Source organism: Brachycentrus maculatus, unplaced genomic scaffold (assembly GCF_059751285.1).
Source record: "Brachycentrus maculatus isolate JH-2025_06_01 unplaced genomic scaffold, ASM5975128v1 h1tg000058l, whole genome shotgun sequence".
Taxonomy (NCBI): domain Eukaryota; kingdom Metazoa; phylum Arthropoda; class Insecta; order Trichoptera; family Brachycentridae; genus Brachycentrus; species Brachycentrus maculatus.
The window spans coordinates 427,035-446,652 of record NW_028280812.1 but is presented as its reverse complement, the minus strand read 5'-3'; positions in this window follow the sequence as shown (position 1 = coordinate 446,652).

Genomic DNA, 19,618 nt, shown 5'->3' with positions numbered 1-19,618 from the left:
AGAAAAATAATCAGAGTCGATCAAATTGTAGACTCTTGATTCAAAGGTCCGTAATTTGACCCTACTCAGTTCCAGCATGATACCCATATTTAATCACCACAAACATTAGCTGCTAATAATTTTTATTTTATAATTTACTATGACACGTGTATGACGTGTAGGATCGCTCTGCAGAATTGAAGTTACGTCCAATAACTAAGAAAAACCCTATTAACATAAGAACAAAGGTAAATTTTTTTATTGTATATACATGTATATATTTTTTTTGATAATAGCAATTCCCTAGGTAATTTTTGGTCGGCAATCAAATTTCAAATAGAAACACGAGTTGAGTGATGAGAGTAAATTGTGAAAAATCGACCCTTGATGTTGATTTTTCATAAGGGCATTTGGGATAGAATTTCATGAAAATGACGCTTTGTGAATTCTTGTTTTCGTAAATTCAAATGTTTATTTTTCTATTGCTTTTTCTACGATACTTCACTCAAATCCTTTTATTTTTTTAAATTTGAAAGTTGACCTCATGTAATTTCACTTTCTCACATAAACTTCTACCATAAATATTTACAATATTTTATGCAAATATGTATATATTTGTAAGTTTTTTCCATCTTTCTATTATGTTACATGTCTGAAATTTAGGAAAAATATTGTAAACCAAAGTTAACATTGAAAATACATATATAATGGCATGGATGCAAAATAATGTTTTTTAATATCAGATATCTTTGATATTTCTCACATACGTGTTTTGAAATGGAGATGGTTAATTTTTATTCTGATACGACCTGCGTATGTAATCAATTCTATTGTATTCAAATATGCCGCATCGTAATGGAATATTATTATTTGTGGTATGATACTTATATGGGCGTATCACACGCGCTATACATTTTATAATGCTCCACTTCACATGCGAAAATAGAGATGTGGATTCCGAAATCGAGCATTGGTCGCGTCGATATTTTCGCTGAAATAATTTATTATCGCGATAGCTGTTTAGCCTTGCGAGGGTATTATCAGTTTGTGTTAAAAAACCAAAAAGGCATTATTAATAAAAAAGTATAGTAAGCAATAATGATAAATCCTAAAATTAAACATAGAACACAATAAACATAGACTTATGCATAATATCCCTGGTTTGGAGACAAAAGAATTCAAGTCTTATTTAAATCTTAAAGAGTTTGGTTTTTGTCATGCTTTTTTCGGGGTCAAATTAAACGATATATTTTATTTTTTCTTTCTAATTTGAAATTGTTAAACATAATATTATCATGAGAACATTTAACATATTTTATATTATTTCTTTTTTCCATAAATTTGTTGAATTTTCCACATAGAAGATTAACTCACTCTCACTGTTTCTAACCGGTGTGTGGTGTATTATTGGAGTGATAGTTTTTATATAGCCATACAGTTCTAGGTACTTAAGTAATAGTTACATGTGCACTAATAATTTACGGGAGACAACAATAGTTAAAGGGGCATGTAGGTAAGTATACTTATATTAATTTTCAGTGAAAGGAAAAATTCATTGATATGGCATTGTGAGACCATTAATGTTTTTATATCTTAAGACAATTAAGTCCATTTAATCTTCACATTTACATTAATGCAATAACTAGGCGAAACAATTGTCAAAAATTTTTCACGTGTTTTTTTTTTAAATAATAAAATACAACTTAGTAGACTCAAAAAATAATTGTTTGATTTCTTCTTCTTCTTATTTTTAATGGCTTTTCACCATGCTTGAGTGTTCTAGCCAGTGTCGCGTTATTTTTTTTTTAACTTTTTACATTTGACTTTCAAGTGTTAGTATTCCTGTTAGTGGGGTTAGTTTCATTGGAAATATTAGTTTGTTAAGTGTGTTATTTTACATTTATCAGACACCTTAACAAATTTGTACAATTAATTAAGATATTTACATTTTATTTTATACACAAGTTTGTTAGGGGAGGAGTGTTTGATTTAACATTAAAAACATAGATAAAAATGAAGTTCTAACGATTAAACGCCAAATCTATAAATACATTTTATTGACATTTTTATATATTGAAGATACAATTAGTTTAATTTGTTATTAATTACTCGAAAGAGTAAAGATATACTTTTTAGGTGATTGCTTTAGAAAACAAATAAAAAAAAAGTTCTTGTATTTTTGCAATATAAGGTCTTACCATATATGGTATTAAAATATAAAAATCTACATTTGTGAATATCCTTTTATTTCAGTCATTACCTACCAGCTGTGAGAGATATGAAAATATAGGTATAAAGGATAATCGACATATCTCGTTCAAACTGTTTCCTTAAATTCTCGAAGATAACGCCGTTATGTGTGACGTGCAAAATCGTCACATAAACATCTCGAATCGTACGGCTTACGCTTCCACCAATAACTCCTCGTATTTTTCAATTTTCGCTCTGGCTGATCGATATCTCAGTCACAACCCTATTTTATTATATAATAAAGCGAATGACAGTGAATATTTTTACGACGATTCGATTAATATTTGGTATGAAACTCGTATGTCTCGATGAAATGAAATTCTTATTTGTGAAAACACGAAAAAAATACGTGTAATGTTATTCAGTTTGATAGGAAGATCTTAGCATTCAAGCGATTCAATTGTCATACATAATTTATGGCTTAATATTTAATTCTAACGAGTATTTAAAAATCTTTGAATAGTTTGTTAAATAAACATCCCTTTGGTGATCTAAACAAGTCTTTTGGATACACACACACACATACACACAAAAACACACAAACACACACACACTTACATATGTATATTAGTCCATATTTTTTATTTTTCAGTAATTTTGACTCCCTGAGAATTAAAATCGATTGCTGCTTTCAAATTGCCAACGTTATAAGAAATAATACTCTTAAGTGCCTTTTAATTTGTCAACACAGTGTTGTTGTCTGGAAAGACAAATAATAGATTTTTTAATTAATTCTCTGATGGTTTTAAGGAGGTAAACATAAATTTATTATAAGAAATTCCATTTTGTTGGAATAATATTCAGCAAAATATTTTCAGCGCTGTTATAAATATATATAAAAAATGTAGATTTAGAGAAGATCGTATCACAAAAAAAAATTTCCAAATAAAATACCTACAATAGAAATTAATTATGTTATGACCTTAATACTAAAAACGGTGACATGTTTTGACATGACATAAATATACATAATGTCCATATGGCTCTTTTGGTGTAAATAAGTACATGTGATTTTAGATGAATTTTAAACTTGAATTATAACTCTTTTTCATATCTCGAAATATTGCAATTTCAGCAGTGATATTTCAATGGTTTCATTATTCTTTATTCTACAATTGACATCATTTGGAGAGGTTCCACTTATATCGTGAGTGATGCAAAGCCTTCTATGAGACACATCCCATATTTTTACCGAACACCCCTCAATTTAGCTGTAATGGAAAAAAAGCGGCTCTCAAATGTGTGTTCACCTCATTTCGTTAAACGCAAACAATATGCCTTATTCGTCATGTAAACAACTTAGATATGTCAAGATTTTTATTGATATCTCAATATTGATGAAAACGTATAGCGAAATAAAATGAAAAATAAATAAAATGTATAGATTGCGTATACTATGTTAAATTCACCATTGTATCCAAGATTGACAACCACATTACTCAGATTTACGAAAGTTATATCAAAAATGTGATTCTTATTTTTCAAGTAGAACGTAGTCTGTAATATCTTTGATGTTTCATGTAACATATTCTATACATTTTTTCAAATAGTTAGATTCAGAAATCTTTAAACACGCACAAAGGATAGTATAATCATTAGATTTTCTACTGATCGCCCTATAATATTTAATCATTATTTTTTACTGAAAGTAGTTTCAGTAAAATAGATATTTCCACAAAGTGGCTCTCATTAATTGAGCTACTTTGTGGAAATATCTATCCATTTTTAATTTAAGTTTTACATCCGTTATGCATCATTTTCAAACACCGGTATTTGATAATGACGCGCAGTCAAAACATGTGTCATAATAGATTTCAAGAAAAAGTGTAATAACCAAGTAAAATTGAAATTAAAAATCTCAATGTAATAATGAAATGTTTGAGATAAATATCATAATTTCAATTTCAAAACAAGAAATTTGACTCAAAGCCTTTAAATAAATATGGAAATATTTTTCCACATTAATATATTTTTATATGAAGTTTACTCTTCAATATCGTTTTATTTTGTATTAAAATTTCAAGTATCTATTCACCTCGGGGCTACTGGTACCTCGTGGCGCCCAATTTCTCCGCTAGGGGTAGCTACGCTCCATTTTGTTTTGAAGATCCGACCCTCCGCTCCAGCAGGGGTCGTATTAGGGGTGGGTTGTCAAGAGAAAATTATTTACTGTACAAAAAAATTCTCCTCAGTATTGTGTTCCGAACAATTTACATGAAAATTAATTGCGGAATTTATTTAGCTGACTTGGGGGTCTCTTATTATAATTAAATTTGCCTAACTACCAAAATTATACTAATTAATATTTGTATGAATAATATTCACGCATTTACATTAATTTTCCACATCTTACTGGTTCAATCCCAACTTATCGTCTTTGTAGAATGTTGGGTCAGCTTTCTTCATCCTCAGGTTGTGTGTAGGTCCTTCTATCTTGGACTTCGTCACCTAGGCTATGCCGTCGAATCATGTTAGCTTTCTGTAGCATTCATGAATTCTCTGGTCTTCCTCTAGATGTTTTTCGAGGAAGATTCATGGTGGTTGCCTGATTCACAACATGTTCAGGTTCTGTGCGTCTTGTATGCCCATACCATTTCAATTAAGCACATAAGACAGTGAAAACTTGAATATTTACAATTATGATGTTAAAAAGTATGAAATATTTTTAATTTGGGACTCAAATAACATTGCAGTGTCACAAAGTAGTACGAGTATAAATATGCAACTCCGTGTACTTTAGTCATTGTTGTTCGCCTCTTTTGTTACCCAATAGCCCTCCTGTTTTTTTTTTTTTTACATATAAAAGCAAAGATTTTTACCTTACCTATTTTATGGTGTCATCTGTATTGCTTCAAATGTACAATTCTTCTCCTTACAAATCTTGAGCGAAGGGTTAATCACCTCATTTTTAAATACTTTATATTATAGTTCAAGTGAACGCCGTACTGATTCGGTGCGATGCTCTATGCACCAATTCAGGTTCAGATAGGGATTAAAAAGGGTAAATTTGAAAAGTTAAGTCAGAGCTTCTTTTTGTTGCTGACAATGCATTTGTAAGGCAACACGGATACATATATCAAGTATTACTTTTCATCCATAATAATGTTCAATTTCATATTTTAATGATCACTATTAGTTAAAGCCAAATTATTTGTTGCTCAGCCTCGTAATGTTCAATATATTTTTGGACTCAAATACTGCATTCAATATCTCTTTTAGCCATTTACTCATAAAATATATATAAAAAAGAGACGTTGAATCTCTTTCTACAAAAATAATGCGGATTTTTGCGCATTCACAAGAGCACAATGACTCAGTATTGAACGAAGTATATAATGCGATCTTTTTATATATTGTATATTAAACGTTCACGACTCTGCCCACTTTAACCATCCATATTGCTTAAATTATTTAAAATTGTATTTATGGTTTATCTTTAACAACTGCTTATGAAGCTGAGTTGGAATTGGTCAACTAAAACGATATCTATTTAGAGCATTGTTATGAAAATAACGCTTCTGATCATAGAACATGGTTAACGTAAATATTAATATTGAAGTATTGTGCATAAAAAGGCATAAATCAAATTAACATTCAAATTGCCTTGATTTTAAATCATTTTTAATTTCATCACATTTTAAATTTTATATTATTTATTTTTGACTGGTTTCGATATAAAAAACAGTATAATCTTTCATATTTATGATTCTCATTAAGGATTATGTTTAATAAAATTTAAATGGATGCCTTTGTAAGGGTTTTAAATATTGAAAGTAATATAATTCATTCAAATTATTAAACACAATAAAAAAATAATGAAAATTTCCCTTCTAACCCTTATCCGCACCCAATGTTGCATAGGGCACTGCATCGTATAGAAGCAGTGTTATCTGGATCATTAAATACACGAAGGAAAGGTAATCAGCCTTCCGCTTCAGGTACCAGTTCGGGGTCATATTAAATAAATATTAGACTGAAAATCACTAATATTTATTTTGACCCTCTTGGGAATCGAACCCAGGATCTCCAGTATGGTGGCCTAGCGCAATTACTACTACACTATAGAGGTGAAAATTTAATGAAAATTTAAAGCCCCAACTAAAGTATTACAATCAAAAGTTCATTACAAGTCCCAAATATCATTTTTAAATTGGTATGTAAGCAATGATAAAGTTCGGTTATAGGAGTCAAATAGGGTAGCAAGGGGTAAGACGGAGTAGGATGGGGAAACGCCGTAAAGTGGGCAAGTTGGGGACAGGGAGCGCGTGCGCGCTGGAGGAGAAGTGTGGCGCCAGCATTCCATATTCAAAACTGGAAAGAATAAACAGAACAAACATCCCCATGTCAATGAAGGGTGTTTTAAATTTCGGGGTGGTCTCATATTTCAAAGGACGTTGAAGTGCTTCTTCAAAACACCGCCGAAAGAGTCTTTCAATTTGCGGTTCTCAATTGCGAATACTTATAAAAGTCATGTCAATTATGTATATTATATTACACGAGGCGGGTTAAAATTCCGGAATAGTGTCATAAACTTTTAGTCAGAGAACTGCGGTTCGAGCTTTAATCTATCTAAAATTGTATCTATATTTTCACACACAGACAACCTAGATTTCACACTCCTTATCATTCATCGTTCACTTTGTGGAAAACCACTTAAAAAACTCTACATCGTGACTACCGGTTTCGGAATAACCATTTCATCATCATGTCAAATGTAAACTCAAATAAAATTGTTATGGTCTGACATTTATACAAAACTGAATTTTGAAAGAGAGATATAAGACAAAAACTCACAATGGGAATATTTGTAAAAGTGAATGATAAAGAGAGTGTTATATTACCGTACCACAAAGTAAACAATGCTTTTAATGTACGAAAAATAGTCTAAATTTACCTCAAAGTACTACAATTTAATCATGAAAATCAAATAATATCTATAATCCTTCTCGTTGAAATTTTAGATGCCATTCAGATGTCTTCATCATTGAGTTTTGTTACAGAAACAGAAAAACTAAACGAGTTTTACAAAATATTAAATACCATTTTAACATTATTAAATACCGCTTTATCATTAAATACCACTTTTAACAAAATATTAAATACCACTTTTAACATTATTTTGTCGTAAATTCAGCAACACATCGTTTTGACGATTGCTGAAATATAAGGAAGTGGAATTTCAACTTACTAAAGCATACAACCTAAAACAAAACATAATCTATTGTTTATGTAAACAGGCGTGGAAATTTGAGAGATTTATTCCTAAAATGTATTTGATAAAACTAGAAATTTCGAGAAACAAAAGTTTTGGATTTACTTTTACAATTAAAATAATTTATTCATTTCTTTCATTTACGAGTTCATATTTTACCATAAATGCAATAAAAAGAAATCATTGGATATGCTTTTAAAAAAAAGCTTTATACCACCTGCTTTGAATAGAAATATCGCATAAAATAAAATTAAAACATAAAAAAACTGAATGTAGCGAAAAAAATATGCGCGTTCTTATTAAAATTTTCCTCTCATTGACATCTTTATTTTATGCCTTATTTTGTACCTTTTCTTCTACCCCATGGCATCTTATGTCGCCTGACCACGTGACCATACCAGCAATTTCTCACAAGCACGTGACAAAAGCCCTACCTGGAGAGGTGGAAAAGGGTGAATTTCCTTTAATGTCAATCTGTCAATTGAAAAGGCTTTCTTAAAAATAAAATAGGACCATTGGTGTTTTTCCCTTTACAAATCAAATGTTTCTCGGTAGAGTAAAACAGGGTTTTATTGAAACACCCAAGTCACTGAAATTTTTATTGTAATTTCACATGTTACTAAAAACTTAGTTACTGTATTTTGAAGTCCACTATTAATATTTTTACAATAATTAAAGAAAACACTTCGTTTTTTACCACTTGAGTTTAATTATAGACTACATGTTTCAGAAGCTAAACTTCCATCATTCAGGTCTGTATAATAAAAAAGTTTAAGTTTAGTTTTGGAAGTTTAGCTTCTGAAACATGTAGTCTATAATTAAACTCAAGTGGTAAAAAACGAAGTGTTTTCTTTAATTATTGTAACATGTCTTACCACAAAGTTAATGCCGAAACAATAAATAAAATATTAATATTTTTTACTATAAATTTAATAGATCAAGAATTTCAGCAGAAAAAATGGTTTTCTCTGATGAAATATTATTTTACCATATTTAAAGGAAAACAAAAAATCTAGTTTGCCTATCATTACAAACCAATATGCCTCAAGTTACAATAGGTATCATAAATAATGTTTTACATTATCTTAGAAACAAATCAAATAATTTTGAAAATTCAGAAAACAAAACTCATGTCAAAATGCGATCGATAGCCAAATAAAAAAAATCCGTAGTTTGATCGCAAATTGGACGTAAAATTTATGAAAATATTTTCAACGAATTCTTATTATTTTTTCTTAGACACTAGATTATCCGTCATGGAAAACAGATGAAATCAACTTATCAATTTAAACGAATGATATTCGTTTGCAAATGCCATAACAAGGCGAAACAATTATCACAAAATTTTAATATGTTTTTTAAAAATAAAATGCAATTAAGTATATTCAAAAATCAGTGTTTAATTTTAACATTTAATATATAAATATAAGAAGAATATCTAAGAAAAATAAGAAAAAGCTGCTCTCTAGATTAATTCTTGGATATTTACTGTTATTTTTTTAAAAATATTTATTAATTAACGTTTTTTTAAAGATGTACAATAAGACTTTTAAAATAAATAAAAAATAAATGAAATTTTATCAAAATAACACTAATTTGATGAATCGGGATTCCACAATTCTCGAAAAATAACCTTAAGATAAAGAAAATTCCATCCGCGCCAGCAAGTAATATTCTTGCTGAAAACAAAGAAAATTCTTTGCTGAGACACGGAGATACTTCTTGTCCTCCCTGCATATATCTTATCTGATTTCCGATAATGTCACTTACACACATCCTGTACCTCCGCTTCACTAGCAATTTTTATAGGCCAAGTAAGAAATTCTAGGGCATTATGAAATTGTGCATATAGCTAGATATACTCGTATATTATGATTTCCAAATAAATTTGTTTTAAATTCACTATCCATACTATAATAATTTAACTATAAAGTCAACGAGTTTATAAACTGACAGCTTTTTCCTCAATACTTAAAAAATTATTTGATGAATAGTGATTTTATAAAAATGATATTTTGTTGTGCAATGTGTAAAATGGAAAAGCACAAAATTTTAATATCCATTAAAGAGATGCTTAATTTCTTTGAAAACCTACGTATATAATTTTTTTATGATTCATATTATTATGTTTCGGGATATTCTGCAAAATAACTATTATATGTATATGACTATTTTGTGTACTTCAAATTTTTAGGCAAAACCTGTGTTGAACTGAAATATTATAACACTCTTTAATTAAAAATGTAACTTTGTTTTAAAATCACTATAATTATTTTATTATAAATGAATTATTATGTCTACCGGTTTTGAAGCTAACCGCTTCTTTATCAAGACTGATTAATACTAAGATTTTTAATATTAATCAGTCTTGGTAAAGAAGCTGTTAGCCTCGAAATCGGTAGACATTATAATAAGTTATAATAAAATACTTACAGTGATTTTAATACAAAGTTACATTTTTATTATAAAATGGAAAATCACAAGGTTAGTGCTTCAAATATGAATTATATTATAACGCTCTCCTTATAATTCATCGTTCACTTTATAAAATAGTGTTATACTACCGTACCATAAAGTTAACAATGCTTCTAATACACAAAATACGAAATATAATACTCGTACATACAAGTTTTTAGATTTTTGACATCTTAACATAAATGAAGAAGAATAGGAAAGTGCATGTATTAACAGGGATTATGACCTGTCAAAGACTAGTTAAATGATCATTTCGCACGCGTGCAACATTCACCATTCTACACTTGATCGACAATCAAACTACTCAACTTTTTGGTACTCCTAGATATATGATCAAAACAGCCAATTATGTTGGATTGAGAAAGTTTTCAATGAGCAGAGACCATTTTATTTGGATGTATGCAAGATCCTTATGTAAAATAATCCAATATTATTTTACATATTGGAAAACAACACAATTTGTTTTTACAAGTAGTTCACAATACTTCATTAATAGCCCACCTAGGTTATGTGATGTATTATATTTTAGTAAATTGTGCAACAATAACAAATGTATATTTGATTATAGCCTTTCGGCTGTAAAGAGCCTAAAAAATACAGCTTCTGTTGAACCAAAATACTAATACGTTGTTCGAAATACTTTATGAACTGCCTACTTAGTTTGTATTCTGCAATAAAAAACAAAAATGCATTTGTTTATGATATCCGCTTCGGTTCTTTAGGTTAAGCTTTTGTTGCACAAAAATACTAATACGTTCTTCAAAATATTTTACTTCATTAGTTTAAATAAAATAATTTACATAATAAAACAAATACATAAAATAATCAATCAGTGTTTTTAAAATAACATAATGTTTTATTATGTCATTAAAAGAACGATAATTTGTTTTGATAAATCCTTTCATTCTTTTTTTATCATCAATGTCTTCCAAATAACCATTAATATCTACATTTAAGGTATTTTATATTACTTCATTGGTTGAATTATGTTTAGTGACGTATAAAGGAACATGTAACAATACGAAACAATTATAATCATACGAGACAAGTCAAGGTTTGACATATGCGGAAGAAAGTTCGGACATGTTCCCGGTTAACTCGATTTCACCCGAGCCTAACCGGAAATACTCGAATAATGTTTCCTCCATCCGCTTAAGGTCAAAGGGTCGAAAAGATTTAACTGTACATGTTTCAGGGGTAAGAAAAAACGTATTGAAGAACCATCACATTTTTTTTTAAACTGGCTTACTTTATATAATTTAATAAAAATTATGTTGTTTTCACATAAATTTCATTCAACCGACGACCGAGTTTCATCGTAATCGACATCATCAGATCATTTATTGTAACTGCAGACAGGTTGGTAGAATTCCATATTGAATTGTTGGGTAATGTATCCAAAATAAAAAAACGGTTTTTGTTGGATTGAATTCTACGCGTCTCGTATTAAAATATACATAAATAAATGTAGAATTCAATCCAACAAAAACCGCGTTTTATTTTGGATATATTACCCAACAATTATCAGATCAGTATGATGGTAAAATCAAATTTATGTGGAAAAATACTGTATAGTTGTTATTTTATTATATTATATAAATGCATTTCCGCCAAGAAATATCAGTACAAAACATAAATCTGATTTACTCTACATTGAGACAACAGTAGAGAACAGTAAATGGAGGATGATGGGATATATCCTGCCCCATGGACGGTCTGTGGTCATGTCATATCTTTATAAGAGGAAAAAATATAAGGGAAAGGAGAAAAAAGGACTGGGAAGAAGCTATGTGAAGCACTTTAATAAAAAGACAACTTTTGTGCTTTATAACATTAAAACATTTATAGATTTGGACAAATAGCTGTTGAATCTTCTGCCTCCATCTTTAACTTCTATAAACACAAACACATGTATATATATATATATATATATATATATATACATATATATATATATATATATATATATATATATATATATATATATATATATATATATATATATATATATATATATATATATATATATATATATATATATATATATATATATATATATATATATATATATATATATATATATATATATATATATATATATATATAAATAAAGTCCGAAGCTGTAGATAATTGGGTTTAAGATTAAAATATACTATGGGATATTGATAACAAAAGTTACAGAAGATATGGACAAAAAAAAGGTTGTAAAAGGAAAAAAAAGCTGAAATAGCTATGGCACTAAGAGTTGCATTTACGGTTCTGCAGTCGGTTGTGTAATTTATAAACTGTTATAATAAACCCACTAGTCTGATGAGGATCTGTATATATCATCAAATATAAGGAAATAAAAATAACTTCATTCGAGTAGTTATACACCTTGCCTGGAGTGTGTCCTATATTACCTTACAAGGGAGGTATGGAGGACTAAGAGTCTTTAAGATGAATATTCTGATATCCTAAATGTCTGCATAGGACTTGATAAGTAACACCTAAATATGCGCAACTTGCAAAGTACAGAGTGGCACTTTATAAGTAACCCCCAAAAATGTGCAAAGTACAGAGCACCCGTGAAAGTAATGGGCGATAAAATACTTCCAAAATCCGTAATGCATCGCAAACTCTCAGGCCGTCACCTTTCCAGATGAACTACTAGGAGTTCATAAGACAGCTAGGAGTCTTTAATCAGATTTTGAAACGCTGATATGAAACGTTTCAGTTTAAACAGTAAACAAAACTCTATTCGTGAATGTGATGAGACGCCATCACAAGATGTTCCTTATTTAGTGTTGATATGACCAATTTTTGAAAGACAAAGATTTAAATTGGAAACAGAATATACGAATAATGATATGCAGTTGACAAAAATTGATGAAGCAATAGGGCGTAAAGATCTATTAGATTTAGGGCGCCTTATTTAGAAAATATAAAAAGACGAATAAGACAAAGAAATGAACTACGAAACTAACTAACTAACTAACCATCACGCCGCCGCAGGGGTAAACAGAGAGAATAGAGCGCCACACCACTCTGTCCTTGCAAACATTCTTCACCTCTTCCACGTTCATGCATCTCCTCATACATACCCGCCGATTGTTACGACTCCTAACCTGACCACTTTCAAGTATTTGGCATACCTGATCGTGCCATGTTTTTCTCGGTCTTCCTCTGCTTCTTTTCCCGCTAACATTCGCCTCATAAATTTGTTTTACCGTTCTTTCCTCACTCATTCGTTCTACATGTCCAAACCATCTCAACACACCTTTCTTAATTTTATAGATAATGCTTATCTCAGCTTTGCATTCCTTCCTTATTTCACTATTCGCACATCTATCATACATCGTTTTGTCGCAAATTCTTCTGAGAGATCGCATTTCGACTGCATTCAGTCTACTTTCATCCTTCTTTTGCCAACTCCATGTTTCACTTCCATACATTAGAGTTGGAACCAGGACTCGCATGAACTACGAGTATGTGATAAATCTTGATTGATTTCAGATATAGAATTCATTGTATCTTTTGTATTGTATTATTATTATTTTCTATTGTGTTTTTTTTTGGAGTCCTGGTTCCAACCCTAATGTATGGAACTGAAGAATGGAGTTAGCAAAAGAAGGATAAAAGTAGACCGAAAGCAGTCAAAATTTGATCTCTCAGAAGAATGTGCGGCAAACCGATGCATGATAGATGTTCGAATGGTGAAATAAGGAAGGAATGCAAAGCTGAGATAAGCATTATCGATAAAATTAAGAAAGGTGTGTTGAGATGGATTGGACTTGTGGGACGAATGGCGAACGAACGAATGAATTTTAGTTAGTTAGTGTTACTTTTAGGGATCAACCTTATTCATTTATTATTTACCACACACATTTACTAACATTTTAAAGTTATAAAAAAATAAATATGCTATAAATCCGTCTACATAATAGGCAAGGAGAACATTCTTAGGTAGGTAACGTATAAATATTTATAAAAAAATCGATTAAAATGAAGTGTTTATTAATTTTCTTAATGAAAATATTAAAATAGCCAAAATATTTTTTGTATGACGATACCAAAAATAATATTTATCATAAAGATGGTAGAAGATACCTACACATTTCTGCAACGAATCCTTTTATAATAACCGTGTATCACACACACCAATACACCACAGTCAGATAGACACGTCCTCCTTCCCCAAGGATAACTTGGGGGATTTTACTATCCAGGAAATTTATTGAGCGAACTTTTATCGTAAAAAATACGATAAAATTAAGTTACTCGCAAGTGCTAACAAAAACAATGGATTCAATACATTTTAAGGTTAGCATTTTTACAATACACATGCTAAGATATATTAAAGATGTCTCGACAGAAACATGGTATCTATTTAAACGAAGGTTAAATGAAAACCAGGGCATTAAAAGGGCTTATATATTGTCATCGGCTACCTTATGTCCAGAGATTCAAAGGTTTTCTTTCTTATAAAAATATGCTTTCTATGTGTTGAGACTAGGCATGATCCATCGAATAAAAAACCTAAATTAAATAACGTGTTGTTTAAAAGAAGTCATTATTTTATTAGGTTTTTCGATCACACTTGAGGGTGCATATATTTGGTTGAATATGACATAAGAAAACAAGCTAAGAAATTTAAACAATTTTTTTTTATCCTAATTGGGTCTCCAAAAACATTAAACTTATCCTTTACTCATATTTCTAGTTAAAATATAATGAATGGGCCATGTAGGTAGGAATTTTTTTTTGATTAAATTGCGTCGGTTGTTAAAATTATTAGTTTAACGATGTTTTGATAAACGTGCAAAATTAGTGTATCAAAAAATACTTGAACAACACAAGGTAACGACAACATTTTTTTTATTAACTTCTCGATTTTGGCTTAAAATTTATAAAACTATGAATGTATTATGGAAAAAAATAATTTGACAAGTGTTGTTTGTGAAATTTTCATTTTTGTTGGATGTGTAATGTATTAAATTGACATGTTTTATAATCACTTTTCAATCCGTATTTATTGTTAGAATTCAAAGGTTTATAAATTAAAACGGTTTAAAATATTATTGGTATCTATAGGCTGATGCTTTTGAAAAATATTTTTCCTTTATTATATCGCTGAAAAAGTTTTTAAAAGTGACAAATTATAGCATTTTTTAACAGAAGATAAGCTGTCAATTGGCGATTGTCAATTCAAAAGGTTATTGTATGTATGGACAGTTAACGGATGGATGAAAAATGAAAAAAATCCATTGAGATAGATAGATGAAAGGTGCTCAGATATTTTTATTTTAAATGAAAAGATCTGAGAAAGTAAAGAAAACGATTAAGGTTTTCAAAGAAGTCTTTGTTTGGTTTACTGGCACCAATAAATTACTCAATGAAACAAATTAAATAAAAAATGTATTTTATACTTAAACTATTTATTGATTTGGCATTAACTTCGTGGAATGGCATGTTGATTATTTTAAAAATAAACACATCTCTTAGACCACGTAATGAGTATTATTTCATTTTACATTACTAGATTCGAAAACTACAGATGTTTTCATCGACAGGTGATCACAAAAACATTTGTAATCATCTGTCGATGAAAACATCGGTAGTTTTCGAAACTAGTCGTGTGAAATGAAATAAAACTCAATAAGTGGTCTTAAACAAGAGTTTAAAAATATTTTAAACTTAATTTCTTTAAAAAATGGAAGATATGACTGTATTTAAATGGTCATGATATTTAGTGGTACAGTAAATTATAAAAACAAACCCACTAATATAACTATCTTAAAAAACTGACTTACTATCACGTCGCTTCCCTGCAAGGGTAGGCAGAGAGAATAGAATGCCATACCAATCTGTCTTAAATAAAATGTGTGAAATAAAACAATGTTTGATTTATTTTAACCTGAATTGTTGGAAACGGTGAATTTCTCTATGCCCTTTTTATAAACAGAAAACAATACGCGGCACATCAGCTCAGTATATCTGACTTTCACACGCATTCAATTACAGCAAATAAAAATAAAACAATTAATGAAAAAGGAAACCACGTATTCCAGAAATTCGAAGAACCCACATATTGTTATTTCAACAAAAAAGTGGTTTATTGAGGTAAACTCATTGTTTCATTAGCAGTATTGTGCCGAAACACAAGAGGATTTTTATGTGAGTTTTTGGCATTTAGAAAAAAAATGTGTTCATTAAAATTCATAAAAACAAAAAAACGTATTACTATGTATATCGTAAGCAAAATTATTAGTTTAAAATTTGTTTTTCTATTACGTTTAATATTAAGAAAATGAAACCTTGAGAGGTTTCTAGCCAGAGGATGAATAAAATGATTTTTAATAAAACAACGAATGGCAGAACAGAATTAATATTACGAAATAATTTGAAATTTTTCTCATTTAAACCCATATTTTGTAAAATTCTGCTGTGATAGAATTTAATTGGAAACAAAAACAGAGATTTTTGTTGTTGTAAAAGATATGTTCGTATCAGATTCTTAAAAAAACGTAAACGACGTAATCTTCGACTGAATAATGTAGCTTAGCTTTTTTCCATTTTGTGTATTATCCAACATTTTTAAAATTTTGATTATTTAAATTACGTATTTCAAATTCTTAAATGTGATAAGGTGGGAGAAAAAATGGACGGGTATGGATGAGGAGATGCATGAAAATAGAAGAGGCGAAGATTGTTTTGCGAAGATAGATTGGTGTGGCGTTATATTCTCTTTGACTTTTCCTACAGGAAAGTGGCGTAAAAGTGTATTATATTTTTTTAAGATATGTGAGAGAATATCTGTGGCTGATTTGAGTAAACTGATTAGCAGAGATCTTTTTACTCAAATATTTGCAAGATTTGAGATAACTTTACACACTAGGATACACTAGAAAACGTGATTTACAATTATAAATCAGTTTGAAATTCGACTGGTTATTTTATTCACAACATTTTGGATACATTTAAACCTTGTTCACGAATTTGTGAACAAAAATTTAGGCAAAAAGATTCAATAATCCGATGTTATTCCCTTGAATTACGTTTTGGATTATACGAACTGCAATTCCGCTGCGTTATATAGTAGAAAAGTTTGAACAAGTTATCTGATATTGAACAAATAGGATTCCAGGTTGAAGTCCTTATAATCATTATATTTTGGATAAAAGCAGTAGGATTTAGTCGATAAGTCTGAATATGGTGTCTAGACTTAGACGATATCCATTATACCGAGCCTCGAATCAAAGAGGAGATAGACGATTATGTGGACATTATTTTTGACGTCTCAAGATGGATGAAGAAGAATGTGGAAATTTGAGCATTTACAGGGTTTACGACCGTCAAAGGCCGGTTTAAGTGATCACTGTGAAACCCACACAATGTTACATACGTGTAACATTCACCAATTCTACCTATGATTGACAACCACACTACTGAATAATTCTTGAAACTACTAGATATATTGGTCAAACCTGAAACACCGTATGGGAGAGTCACTTGAGACTTTTTAATTAATAGAGTCTCTTTCATTTGTTTGTGAGGTCCGAATCCTGGATTATATTCACATACTTAAGAAACGCCAGAACATAATTCTCAATTTTTAAGCTTATATTAATTTGACCATACTTACAACATTTTGAGTGTGTGAAAATGAAAAACTTTCTGCCTAGTAAAAACTTTCCTTATCTCACCATATATGTCGTTAGTACACTGTGATCGAATTTGATCATATATCCAAAAGTTTCAGAAATTTGAGTAGTGTGGTTGTCAATCATGGGTATAATTGGTGATCAGCCTATCACGGTCGTAAGCCCTGTAAATGCCCAGACATACATATTTTTGTTCTTCTATGTTAAAATGTCAAAAATAATTAAAAAAATAACTCCTGATTCGAGATAATCCAGATTTGTGAACAAGTATTTAAACAGACTCAAAATGTTGTAGATTGTGTGATTTTCAAATTTGACATTTCCTTAAATTATATTCGATATTTATTTACAGTTCAGCAAGCCAAAATCTTATAATTAATCTACGTTATTCGCACCTGCTGTTGTAACGGCGTTAAAATTATGTATTACGTAACACGTAAATACATTTGGAGAGAGTTACCAAACAATTTTGGTGAATTTTACTTGATGTATGATTCAACTAACACAAAATATTCGCTTTCTTCGGTGGGATGAGTAAAATAAGCATTGTATTCGCACATTACTCTAATTATTTGAATAATTTAAATTATCTTTCTTAGAAATAAATACTCTATTAGAAATCTATGTAATGAAAAAGTTTTTACAATAATTCGCATACTTTATTTTATTTACTTTAATAAATTAAAATAACTTTAATACTTTACCAATATTTTGAGTAGGTGTTTGAAGAAATATACTTATATGTTATATAATTATGGGGCTATAATTAGGATATCTGAAGATGTTTTTTTTTAATGATATAATAAAGTAAACGTTAACGACCTCTCATGGGTTGATTTAACCAATTTCTTTATACTCTGTAACATTCGTTATTGCGTCTTTATTTTTTAAAATTCTTTGTTTAAGCTACAAATTAGTTATGTTTTAAGTATATTTGATTTAAAAAAAACAATTTCATCCGCCTCCGTAGTGTAATGGTCAGCATGCTCGGCTACCGTTCTGGAGGTCCCGGGTTCGATTCTCAGGGGGGTTTAATAAATATAAGGGATTTTTTTACTTCAATATTTATTCAATATTACACTGGACTGGTACCTGAAGTGGAGGGCTGAACACCTTTCTTTCATGTGTAATCGATCGAGATAACACTGCGTTTATATGAAGCAGTGCCCTATGCACCATTGGGGTGTGGTAAGGGTTTTTTCAATTATGTCGAGTTAATATGGTATGATAAATCACAGATAAAATGAATGTTTCATTAAATCCTACTTAAACCAGCCTATAGCGAGTCTTTGAAAATAATGGCCAGAGTTTCTATACCATTTAAAAAAAACTTCCCCTCTTTTGAGGTATTTGTACTATCATGATATTTTATCGATACATGTCACATTTTTGTACAAATTTACTTTAATAATAAAATTTTAATTATTGGATTTCGTAATATTTTCAAAAGTAAGTATTTTAAAAATGAAGAATATTTGTCCGTTTCTATTTCTACAGTGAATTGAAATTTAGGGTGAAAGGTTTTTAATCGGTTTAGGAATAATGTTGAGTAATTATTTATTTTGCAACTTACTAAGAAAAATCGATTGAATTGCCGATAAAACTATCAACCTGTCACTAAGTTCATTAGCTTGTGCCAGTATGACTCATAAACGTGATCCCAGATAATTGGGAAACGCTATTTCGAAATCTTGTCATCTCTTTTGAATGTGCCAACTTCCAACCTTTAACCCATATTTCCATTATGCTGGAGGGGGATGGAGGGTAGGTCGGGGTCAGGACACCCCACAGGGTGCAGCGTCAGCAGCTGTTCACCCCCCATTGTGAGAACCTTCCCCACTCGCCGTAGCTAAGGCTTCAACCCGACTTATTGCTACGGAAAAATACAAAAGAAAGATGGCGTAATTTAAATACATTTAAATGGCTGAAAAAAGCAGATGAATATTGATGAATTTTGATTTTAAATAAAAGAGAATTATTGTTTAATCAAGGATACTAAATATTTCATAATTCCGGTTTTCCAATTTATGATACAATAAAATCAAATGGTGATAATTGC